At 36.4% G+C, this 12,917-nt stretch overlaps 1 long non-coding RNA gene across 3 annotated transcripts in view; it reads right to left on the bottom strand.

Annotated features, from left to right (window-relative positions):
- Nucleotides 1–3,304: 3,304 nt before the first annotated feature.
- LOC107599455 (uncharacterized) overlaps nt 3,305–12,917 on the bottom strand; it is a 47,564-nt gene continuing 37,951 nt past the window's right edge. For all 3 annotated transcript variants that reach the window (XR_001610667.1, XR_001610668.1, XR_001610669.1), the window contains one exon: nt 3,305–3,522. This is a non-coding gene — a long non-coding RNA (uncharacterized lncRNA). The remainder of the gene's footprint in view (nt 3,523–12,917) is intronic.

The raw sequence follows: 12,917 nt of genomic DNA, 5'->3' as shown, positions 1-12,917 counted from the left end.
CCCCCAAGTGCACTGAGAAAAGGGCTAGGACACATGTATGTATATGAACCCAGGGGGTGCGGGGTCTGACTGGTTTGCATTATAAAAGACGAGGTCCTGTGAAAGTTCTGCTCCTTGTGTGTGAATTCAATAGCTCCAGCACGGTTAGCATGACAAACTGCTCTTCAAGTTCACAGAGTAACCTCCCCCGTCCCCGCGCGCAGACACACACGCATACACACTCCCCCTGCTGACCCGACACCCTCCCTCTCGTTCATTCTCAAGTCTATTTCAGGCGAGTCAAAGGGCATCTTAGTTCTGAAATTTCAATAATGCTGTCTGCTAGGGATGAAATGTTTTTTAAGGTCATGATTTGTTTGCTTTATTTATTTGATCTATTTATTTATTTTGTGAAAACAACCGAGGCATTTCTCATATGACAATTCAAAATGAAGACGCAACTCTTTTTATACTTTCGAAATGTAGTAGGAAAATGTGTCGTGGAGTCTCAGCTTTTGTGTTAATGCAATGTTTCTGTGTTTATTTTTAATGTATATATATATATTTACACTCAAGATTATCTTCTAAACAATTATTTTAGATTTAAATAATGACTTGTATTATTTGGTGTTTATGTGGCATTTACGCTCAAGTTATTTTCTGTATTTATTTATATTTGATCACTTGTCCATGATATAGTTAACTGATGATTCATCTCAAAATCGACATTCACTCCTTCATGTTTGTTTTTTAAGCACTTTTATTTGTGATATAATTGCCTCAATTATTTTGATCTCCTTTTGTAGAAAACAAGCATCACCTGCATTAGAAACAAACACTTTTGTTTATAAATAATGTGTTTTTATATATATAAATATTTTCAGATCAGTTTGTTCAGAGGAACAAACATTATTTATTTATTAAACCACCACAAAGATTAAAGAAGCAGAAGTCACAACAAAAATGTAAAACAGTATTTTCAAAGTCTTTTTGTCTTCGTCATCTTGTGAAGGCTTGTTTTCTTAAAAATGAGTGTCAATAAATATGTAAACAATCCACATTTTATAATAGTTTTAAAACATTAATAAATACAAATTAATTAAACTAGTATGATTGTTATTATGATTGTGATGATGATTAATAATAAACTAAAAACCAAAACTATATAAATGCAGTATTTTTACTGAATTGTAATGAACAATTACAAATAATAGTAAATATTAACATCCAGTGAATTAAAAAATCTTACTGGAAGCACGTTAGACGAATTAACACTATTTCACCTTCTAAATTCATATAGTGACAGAATAAATGGTAATTTGACGACATTTTCAACTTCTGTCAAATAATTAAATACACCTAAAACATCAAGAGGATATTCATTCCTATTGTTATGCCTTAGTGTTTGTATTCAGTACTGTTTTAACATTTTAACATAATAGATTTTGGTGACTAAACAATTTTGTATATTTTTTACATTTAGAAGCCTGAATATAATGTGACACAACAGCCAGAGGATGCAGGGCTTCACGGCCAAACTCCCTCCTCACCTCTCCCGACAAAGACAATGAACGTCTTGGCAGACCACCAAGAACTGTTTTACCGGAGCTGCTTGGCTAGACGTTTTGAGCCCTGTCTCTGGGCAGAGGATGGCCGAGGGAGGGGGTGAACAAGGGGACAAGAGCTGCCACCCTAATCTCTCGGAAAGAGGCTTGTTCTGTGTGGGTTTATCCCGTTGAGAGTAAGGGAATCTGCCATGCTCAGTAAGCATGTACATCAGGCCATCTCATGGCTCAATGGACGCTCCATGGGTGGCCCCTCCTGGTCAATACCGTCATACCCTCCACCGGACCGGCCCAGAATAGGATAATCTCTTCTTCTCGCTTTCTTTCAGGCAAAAGTCTGGCCTCCTGGCGGCTGAGTCACGGTCCTGATCCCGGGTCAGTATGGCTGGGTGACCGAGGGGCAGATTTCAGTAAGTGCACTGGAGCGCACTAGACCAGCGCTTGAGCTGACAGTTAAAGGAAAACAATAGGAAGCAGGACTGATGTGTGTGTGTTTGAGTGAACTGGATTCCTTCTCAGGTAATGAACACTTTCTGGCTGAGCGAAAGCACACCGTTTCTGACTCAGTTTGACAAAAGCTGACACTTTTGACGAATAAGACACAAAACTAAACTCAAAAATCCTCTCTTTTTTTTGGGTAAGGTGGCATTTGACCGATCGTCAACTTGAGGTTGTTTATACTTTAATTGTATCTATTCATTTTGTATGAGGTTTGCAAGTTTTGCAACCCTGTTACTAAATAGATTTCTAAACACAGTTTACATCCCTGATTTGTGTGATTTTTTTTTGACAATTTTGTAGCAGTAATAGAAATTGAAAAATGCAACAAAAAAATAAATAAATAATACTTTTTTTTTTTTAAATGCCAAAATGAGTAATAGTGTTGTAAACTTAAATGTAGAATTTTGATATTCACCATATCTAACAATTTTGGATGTCACACCACAATCATCAGTAACAGGGTTGTATTACACTGTTGGTAATTAAAATTGGCTAATAATTAAAAATATTTTTACTGCAGTCTTTTTTTAATAACAATTCAACAGTTTGCCAAATTTGTAAGATTTTAACTGTTAAATGCAATCAAGAAGATTGTGACCTTTTAGCAAGGTTCAGGTCAAAATCACCACAGGGCTTTTAAGGTGTTTGAAAAGAGCTATGTTTCATTATGGGATCATTATGTTATATAATAGTTCATCAAACATGTTATAATATTATTCTCACAACAAAACAATTTGGAATTTGTTCCACTAATGCTTTGAAACACTACTCATAATGAAGACTGTTAAAAGATCTAAATAAATAAAGAAACAAGAAGAATAAAGAAAAGATGAAAAAAATCACACAGGTAACGAACATTTCTTTTTCAGAATTTAATTAAGCACTTTTTATCTTTAATACATGGCAGTTAGGCAGGAATCACTTTAATGGAATAGCTTACAGCAATAGCAAACAAAAGAAAAAGTCTCTCTCTCTCTCAATATATACATATATATATATATATATATATATATATATATATATATATATATCCATCTATATGAATATCTGAATATATATTTGAATATGTAACAATCTACATAAATATCTTTTTGAATACCTATCCATCTATATATCTGAATATCTATCATCTATATCAATCAATCAATCTATCTATCTATCTATCTATCTATCTATCTATCTATCTATCTATCTATCTATCTATCTATCTATCTATCTATCTATCTGTGTCTGTCTGTCTGTCTATGATATCTATTGTCCTTTGCATTGTACATTTCAAAAATCCTTTTTCAAACAATGAACTTACCTGTATTGTCCAAAAATACTTACTTGACGAAAAAAGAGAGATCCGATACAAACAATACAAACAGTCTTATTAAAAAAAAACAGTTACATTCAGTAATTAAATAAAGAAAAAAGGAAAAACATCTCCAGTGATGGTCTGTGCTGATCCTGGCATCAAGATTTAGTCCAAAACCTGAGGAGACACTAGAAAATAGGACAGAATTAGTATCAGTTTGACTCATGACATTTGAAAAAAATATAATACAAATTCCTATTATGGCCTATGTTTTATAGCATATCAGTATCTTTTTGCAAATCGCCAAGCCGTTCACTGTACCGCATCTAAATGAGGTGTGGCTTGAGCGCAGACTCGGATGAGAGGGGAGGGGTTTAGAATTGATTGACTGCACACGGATGCCGGGATGCTCAGCGTCACGTGTGTGGGGATGATGCTGAGTGTGTGCTGCTCTCCCGCCGCCACGCCACAGCATGAGTGTGTTTACCAGCATGCAGGTTGAAGGGGCAGGGAAGCAGACTTTATCAGCCGTGATGTTTGACCCCGAGCCAAGAGCCAGACAGGGGTCAGGGGAAGGACTGTCTGGGCACTGGGATTGACCCCAGGGCTGTGGGGGTGGGGTGCTTGTTGGTTCCAGTCTAGGGTGCTTAATATCACCTCTGGGGATTGAGATGCAGACAGCTCAACGACTGAGCCTGCTTAATCATCAGTGCGCAACGTCTAGTCTGCTTGGTCATGGTACAAATTCATGGCGGGTGGATATGGTGTTATGGAAATCAAACATGGCTTCCATCATTTTATTTTAACACACACACACACACACACACACATCTATAAGAAGGCCATAAAAAGCCATAAAGGCCAAAAATGGTCATAAACACTATGTATTTTGTTGCAAAAATGCAATCAGATATACCTGCAGCTATGTAAGCAGCATATTTCTGATGAAACTCACAATATTATCTTACACTAATTTATCTTATTTATCTCACACTATTGTGATACAAGGTTCATTATCCAGCTAGTGTCTGAAACAGGACGTGTTTTATTGGACGCGAGTCATGAATGCGATTCATTTAAATTCTCAGACTGTAAACAAACAGCTAGCTTGACGCTAAGCTAGCAAGAGTATGGAGCTGTTTGGGAAGACACGTCACACCAAAGCCGTCAGGAGATGGTTTAACGTACCCAGCGTTTGGGTGGGGGGCAGAAATCGTCTGTTTGAGACCCCCCCCCCCCACACCCACACACACCCACACATGACCCAGGCAGAGATTTTGTGGAGGGGGCGTCTGGTCCTTGATTCAGACAGTCTTGTCTGATGTCCCATTAAGATTTGAGTCCAGGACTGTGAGGGGTGAGGGGAAAGGCACTGGTTAACCCCCCTGGACTTCTGCTGCAGCTCCTGGGTCCTATTATTTGAGGCAAGCTGTTGGCTGCATACTAATTCTGCATCACTCAGTCACGAATCGGCTCGTATGAGGAGCGGAGTATGAAATAAAGGTGGCGCAGAAGAGGCCCTGTATGGAATGAAGGAAGCATATGCTCACTAAACACGCTCGTACTGACAAATATCCTGTGCATTGAATGAAAAAGGTTAACATAGTTTGCTAACTGGTTAGTTGCATCATTCTGCAGCGAAGAGGAGGAGCCCGGAATCATGCAGCTGAAATGACCTGCATTCGTTTTCATTTAGTTTTGGATTTTTTTGCCTAATGATACATACTGTCAAGAGAGAGGAAAGGAAGTGATGGCAAGAAATGTTGTAAGCCAGACTTGAACTTGCATCATCCAGATGAGCGCCACAGATTAATGTGTCAGAGCACATGCACTAGCCACTAGACAATTTAAATATTATGTTTATGTTATTATTTAAATGTTTCAGAAATAACTGTCTTAAAATCAAAACTAAAAATGTAAATATTTTAAATATCTATCATTCAGATTAAATCGCAATTTAAATATTATTATTATTATTTAAAAGGTTTTTAATGTATTTTAAAAACACAATATACATAAAAATAAAATATGTAATCTAATATTTCTAATAATCTAATATTTTTAAATGTTAAATAATATTTTTATAAAGTATAATTTTTGCATGCCATATCAAGATTTATCATTAATACAAATATATATTAATAAAAATGAAAGTTTTTAAAATGTATATCCATCTAATTATCAGAAGAATAAGAAAATTACCACATTAAAAAATAAATATTTTATTAATATATAATATTATTTAGCATGGTTATTTTAAAAAATGTTAAACATGAAATGTTTTTACTTTATAACATTTTTATTTTAACTCATATTTATGTTATTAAATTTTTTATAAAAAATAATTTATTACAATTATGATAAAATAACTATCTTGACCTGGCATGTTAAAAAATAACTTAAAATGGTCAAACCTAAAAGTATTAAAAAAAAAAGATATTATATTTAATATCTTATGTGTATTCTATTGATATTATGATGCAAAGCGCAAGCTGTGTTTTTCGAAGAAGAAAGGCATTAAAACACGTGCCCACTAGATCACTGTTTGCATCAATCAGGTATTCTGTGGGCTATAAATAACCATGACCAGCGGGTGAATGAGAGATAGACACCAGACAAGGCCAGTGGAGAAAAGCGTCCAGTCCCCAATGACACCACTCTCTCCATAAAGGGGGGCTCAAACCGGGCTTTGTTCCCCTGTTTAACACTGCTTTATAAAAACTATTCTCTATGTACTCAGCAAAGCAAAGCTTTATGTACAAAGCAGAGCCATTTTCTTATAGTCTGAGGAAGAAGAAACAATGACAGCAGAGATGCACAGGGAGAGAAAGAGAAGATGTATAAATCCAGACAGCAAAGACTTCCCTAGGGTTGCCAGGTCTGCAGTGAAATGCACATTTACATCCTATGTGTTCCCCTATTTGCTAGTCAAATCTGTTTCGGGGTGTAGCGAGACGTCTGACCATACAAACCCCCCTAACCTTGACCTCTAGGGTCCTTCCTCACCTGCAGCTGAATAGAGCAGCTGGGCCATCTAGTCAGTGAATGACTGAATATTTGACACTTTTACTCGTTCCCATGCTCAGTTGCTTCCTGAGATGATATTTAAACAGTCTTTGTGGGGGAGAGAACTATTTATTGTGCTTGGTTTACTGTGGCAGCCATTATCGGTGGTATTTCTCCTCGTTTAGTCATAATTGCCACATATGGACATTTATTAGTAAACACATGAAATCTGAGCATTCACACTGACACATTTAAATCAGATTTCACTCCACATTTAAATTAGGTTTATAAACATTGAATTTCATGGGTTTTTTGGTGTTTCAACAACACAAATGTCTACATCAATATGCCTAAAAAGCAGAGTTTTTTCTGCTTGCTGTCTAAAGCTTTAGATGTGGCATTTATGATTAAATGAGAACAAATATGGCAGATAATAGCTACCACAGTATAATGAACACAATAATTTCAAGTAAGTTCATTAACAAATGTCTATGTCATTTTAACCTAAGTTTCATTTTCCGAAGTAAACATAGATTTGTGTAGTCGAAACAACAAAAAAATCATGAAATTTTCTTTACAAACCCAATTTAAGTGTGAAACCCAATTCAAATGTGCCTGAATACTCAGATTTCAAGTTTATTAATAAATGTCCATATTTTATTTGTCTCATGATTCATTTTCTATACATAAAGCATTGTTTTCACTAAATATGTGCTTGCGTATCTCCAAAGTTCATCTGTGTTTTCTTTAGATCATTAGATGTGATTTTATGGTCCCTTTAAAAGCCTATCTGAAACAAGCTTCCTTAAGAAGTACATTCATACATAAAACGCTGTCTGTTTAGTCATTCACTTTGGATTTCGGACACAACCATTACTGTACGGTAGACCATCACGCTCCCTCCCTCGCGCGTCTCTCTCCACTGACAGCACGAGGACCCCTGTATACTTCCTTAAGGCTGCTTGCAATGTGCCTGTCTGAAATGCAAAACAATGGGGTTGACGTACCGGGAGCAAAACATAAAAACTCATTATTCACTGTGGATCACAGCACATTCGATGAATGTAATTACATTCAGTTGCGGTTTATTGGGGGTTTATGTGACCTGTTCTGGCAACACAGGCATTTTCTTCTTCTTATAATCTACTGCTGAGATGCAACTCATTTTTACAGACAACTGTATTCTGGTACACAAGATCCAGCAAAGCTGGTGGTCTCCCTGCTTGCCTTCATCTGAATACATTTACATGCAAATTGTGCTAAGCTGGCAGATACTAAGCACCGCTGAGACTTCACCGAGCAAGACAGTGTCCCAAAAAATCATACTATACATACAGATCAGACAGCATCTCGACTGAATCAGCCACATATTCACCACAGTGTCACGATCTTACTGCAATCCCATAATTATGTAATCATAACAGAACAATCCAGATGGGAAAAGAGCTGCTAAGCAGGACAGGATGTGGCAAATGTATTAGAATATTATAAAACGGCAAAATTGAATGTAATGCAAGTACACAAATAGTGCATCATGTACATGCACTGTAAACATATTGTTTGTCAGGTAAACGATAATAATGGTACAAGTCAAAATTACTTCTTAATATGACTGAATCAACCAGGTAACATCAACAAAAGTAATTTTAAGGGACAGAAATATGCCCATATGGTAACTGCAAATTTCTGCAAATGCACGTGAACATACAGGATAACAAAGGACATACATATGTCTTTAAAATAAAGATAATTCAGAACTCAGCTCATACTGTACATGTCTAATTCTCAGAGTCCAAAAATTATTTTCACATGCTCCATAAAATAGCCCCCTTTTGCTTTTTTAATTTTACTTACATATTTCAATTACAATTGCTTTCCATTCTTCTAGAGTGGGAGGATTAAGTTGAAGCCATTTATGAGTAATAGCCTTTTTAGCTGCAGCCAGTAATATTCTCCATAAGCATGTATAATTTGTTTCATGCAAATCCAGAATTCACAAATATAACACATGAAACTGAAATGGGATATTAATCTTGAATATGGCCTCCAATGTCCGGTGTATGTCTTTCCAAAACAAGTGTATAACTGGACATGCCACGAATATATGGTGGTGATTTGCTACTTCTGAATTACAGTGTCTCTAACACCTAATACCTATTTCACTATGGCACTTTTGTGCAGGGGATATAAAAAAATCGAATTACATTTTTCCATGCAAATAACCTCCACTGATGTGAACCTGTGGTTTCCCATTGGGATTTACACGTTTTTAACCAAACCTCTTCTGTTATAATAATGTTTCCTTTCTTTTCCCATTTAATTCGGACATATGAGGTAGAATCTGATCTGTAATTTTGAAAACAATTATAAAATTTGGAGATTACCTTATTAATAGTATTAGCCCTATATGCCGACAGGAATATCTTTACTAAATCATTCTGTGCCCAATCCCCGCTCTTGTTCGCTTTTGAATTAAAGTAGTGTCTTATTTGAGAGTATCTAAACAAGTCTTGATTATCCAACTTAAACTGATTTTTAAATTCTTGAAAGTTAAGAAAGTATTATTGTTTGTAACAGAATAATATAATGTAATGCCATTCTTACTCCAATTCTTAAAAGATTCATCTAGAGTATTTGGAGTGGGAAACAGTTTCTATATAACCATTTGAATCTCTGTCACTCATTCGTCATCATCACACAGCTGCTACAATAGTAGCATTCAAATTGTAACCATCACGCAAGTTATCATCATATTCCATACATTTCCCTAAATACATACATATTTACAATTTCTGAGTCTTCTTTGTATAAATGATCACATTCTGAGGTACTTTTCTATTTACATTTAGATCGTTGGCCACAGGGGTGGACTTAGTGATTTGGAGGCCCTAAGAAAATTTCAGGTATGGGGCCCCAACACTAACTATATGCTCTTTTAAGCCTAACCCTTATTTTTCATAGGCTATAGCTATAACAAGTTTATTTACCTTTTCACAACTTAAATAATTAGTCAACCTGATGCTGTTCTAAAGCCATATTAGGCTACCTTATTTTTTTCGGATCACAAAAGACAGAAAAATGCTTGCAATTGTACATTTAATGAATGGTAATCTTCTTCAATCTTTTTACAAAAAAAGATTCAAATTTCATAAAAATTATCCCATGCAACTCGTTCCGTATCCCAAGTGTTCTTAAGGCATACGGTAGGGTTTGCCGAGTAACAAATTCGAAAATGTAATCTATTATTAAGAGAAAATTTCCAGTCATCGCATTCGTATGAGTGCGTATAAGTTCGCGCCGGCGCACCTAGGAAAAGCACACAAGCAAGCGAATCATTTTGAGACATCAAGACAAATAAAATCATGACACAAAGCATGATTCTTTCTTCTCTGAGGTTAATATGTCCGTTCTGCGGCAGTCAGTATTAAACAGCCTAAAAAGTGCGCAAAGAGTGCTACCTCTATAAATCACTAAAAGCTGTCATTCACTTCAGTTCATCGAGATCTCACGACGTTCCTTAATCAATGAAGCTGTCTGCACTGCACAATCAATTTCTTATTTACATCGTATCTACACGTTGTTATAATGAGAAGATTCGCCAGCTTGCAGAACTCAGCACCTGACAAAAACTCGTCATTTCAAGTGGTGAGTGAACATTTGAGGCTCTCCATAACACAAATACACACTGGAGCATTTGCCAAATATGTTTTGCCAATGTCAGATGGGGCCCTAAGCAGCCGCTTACCTCACTTATTGGTTAAGTCCACCCCAACTTGGCCGAAATCATAACAGACCATCCGTTGCTCCATCCGGTGAACGCTTGAAAAACTGATCTCGATTGACTTAAAATATCATATTCCAGCCTTATTTGCTTGCCTATGTAAACTGTGCATCATTAATATGGTGATTACTGAATTTGATCTTTTAATATTACGGTTTTAAATATATTAAGGCACTTTAAGTGTTTTTACAACGTTTTGTCACACTGTTTAATGATTGAAATATTACCGCGGGGGCTTAATATGAATTGCAAATGTCCAAAACTTGCATTTTGTTCACATATCTTTGTTTTATTCTTTTGAGAGGTGATCTTAATATTTGTGTCTGGGAAACTTTGAGAGGCTTGTGCTGCAGTTCTATTGATGTTTTGCTCCCCAAGTCTTCGAGCCGGTCACGTGACTGAAAGCTATGAATTGACTGCAACTGCTTTGTTTCAAACTCAGCATTTAACGGTGATGAATAAACAAAAATACCCCTAAGCAGCCGCTTACCTCACTTATTGGTTAAGTCCACCCCAACTTGGCCGAAATCATAACAGACCATCCGTTGCTCCATCCGGTGAACGCTTGAAAAACTGATCTCGATTAACTTAAAATATCATATTCCAGCCTTATTTGCTTGCCTATGTAAACTGTGCATCATTAATATGGTGATTACTGAATTTGATCTTTTAATATTACGGTTTTAAATATATTAAGGCACTTTAAGTGTTTTTACAACGTTTTGTCACACTGTTTAATGATTGAAATATTACCGCGGGGGCTTAATATGAATTGCAAATGTCCAAAACGTGCATTTTGTTCACATATCTTTGTTTTATTCTTTTGAGAGGTGATCTTAATATTTGTGTCTGGGAAACTTTGAGAGGCTTGTGCTGCAGTTCTATTGATGTTTTGCTCCCCAAGTCTTCGAGCCGGTCACGTGACTGAAAGCTATGAATTGACTGCAACTGCTTTGTTTCAAACTCAGCATTTAACGGTGATGAATAAACAAAAATACTTTTTTTTTTCATAAAATATAATAAATATATATTTTTTAAATCACAAAACAGACATCACCTTTGTGACTGCACATGGGTGTTTTACAATAATAATAATAATAATAATAAAAGCAAAAATTATTTGTTAATTTGACGGAAACATGTCCATGCAGAAATATGAGAAATATGAAATATGTCCATATGCCACTTTTTACAATGCACACAATAAAAACATAAAAGGACATCCATGTGTGTAAAAATAAATAAAATAAATAGATAATTATGGTTATACTTGCCTAAGGTTAAAACGTACGTAAAAAAAAGTAGCCTTTAGTAAAAAATAAATGATTTAAAACAAAAATTTAAATTATAATTTTCAAATATTATTAGTCTCATATATATATATATATATATATTAAGGTTTTTCTTCGTTTTGTTAACATACTTGTTAGGTCATAATTTATATATTTTAATAAATATTCATAGTGCCCCTATAATGCATTTTCGAATATTGTCTTTCATGCAGTGTGTAATATAGCTGTCTGTGAATGTAAACAATCTGCAAAGTTGTGAAGCCAACAGTGCATGACTAATATTGTCTCTCAAAAAAATTATTGACTCTGAACAGCCTAAACGAGTCGTCAGGAATTCAAGTCTCACTTCCGTGACAGCTACACGTCACAGGGTAACACATTTGCATAACGGCCGCCTATGTTCTAAATTGTCCGCGAGATGGTCCTCACTGCAAAACACAAGATCCAGGGGGCGTGGTCGGATCCAGATCCAACTCCTCCCACCTTACATATACCTAAACCTACCCGTCTCCACCCCTGATCCCTAAACCCACCCATCTCACCCCTAAACCTACCAATCCACACCCCCTAGATGTGGATCCAACCACACCCCCTGGATCTTGTGTTCTGGAGTGAGGGGCTACTGTTGTCCGCCCACAGACACTTGACCCGACCCTCAAACACTATTGCATGCGCTGAACGCGGTAGACCAATCACAAAGGACTAAGCCATCTAACCAATCAGAGCAGAGTAGGCTCACGGAAAGGAAAGGTTTAGAGAGACTGAATCTTTGAACTGCTTCAAACTAATTGTTTATGAATCATTGAGAATTCAGGTGAAATTAAATGTATACTATGAGAAAACGAAAGTGTTTTTTGATCTATGTATGTAAACCTGTTGTAGGAAACTCCCAAAACTATATTATAGGAACCTTAAAAATAGCATAATAGGGGCACTTTAAGATCAATACTAATAACTAGAGTTTTCTCATCTTTTAGAGTCACTTTTTAGAAAATATGGATATTTATCAGCATTATATCAGCCATATTTTGGTTAAAAACCTCATATTGATGACCGGCAAGGTGCACAGGAGCTGGATTCTGTAAGAACCAATTACTCTTTAAAATACAAACTAACATTATATACTTGAGTCCGAGAGCAGCTCTAGAGATAGAACAAATGAACACAAGGGCTCGAGGGGGGTCAGCGAGGAGGAGGTGAAGCCCCAGAGGCGAGCGAGTGTCAACCCCAGCTGGGCGGACATTTTGTTGACATGCTGATAGGGATTTAAGCAGTGGGTGGGTGTGTGTGCATGCATGTGTGAGCTAGGTGAGAGAATGAGCCGGAAAGGGGGGGAGGAAAGAGAGAGGCTCACAACAGCGGCGTTTCTAAGCTTGATATCAGCGCGAGCTGAGACGATTAGGGGGAACGGGGAAGGACAAGGAAGAGTGGGCTCTCTGGGAAAGATGGGGACCAGTCCATTGAGATACTGGAAGGGGGGGGGGGGGGGCTTT

Source organism: Sinocyclocheilus grahami, unplaced genomic scaffold (genome assembly GCF_001515645.1).
Source record: "Sinocyclocheilus grahami isolate Dianchi unplaced genomic scaffold, SAMN03320097.WGS_v1.1 scaffold267.1, whole genome shotgun sequence".
Taxonomy (NCBI): domain Eukaryota; kingdom Metazoa; phylum Chordata; class Actinopteri; order Cypriniformes; family Cyprinidae; genus Sinocyclocheilus; species Sinocyclocheilus grahami.
This window is presented reverse-complemented; position numbering and strand designations above follow the sequence as displayed.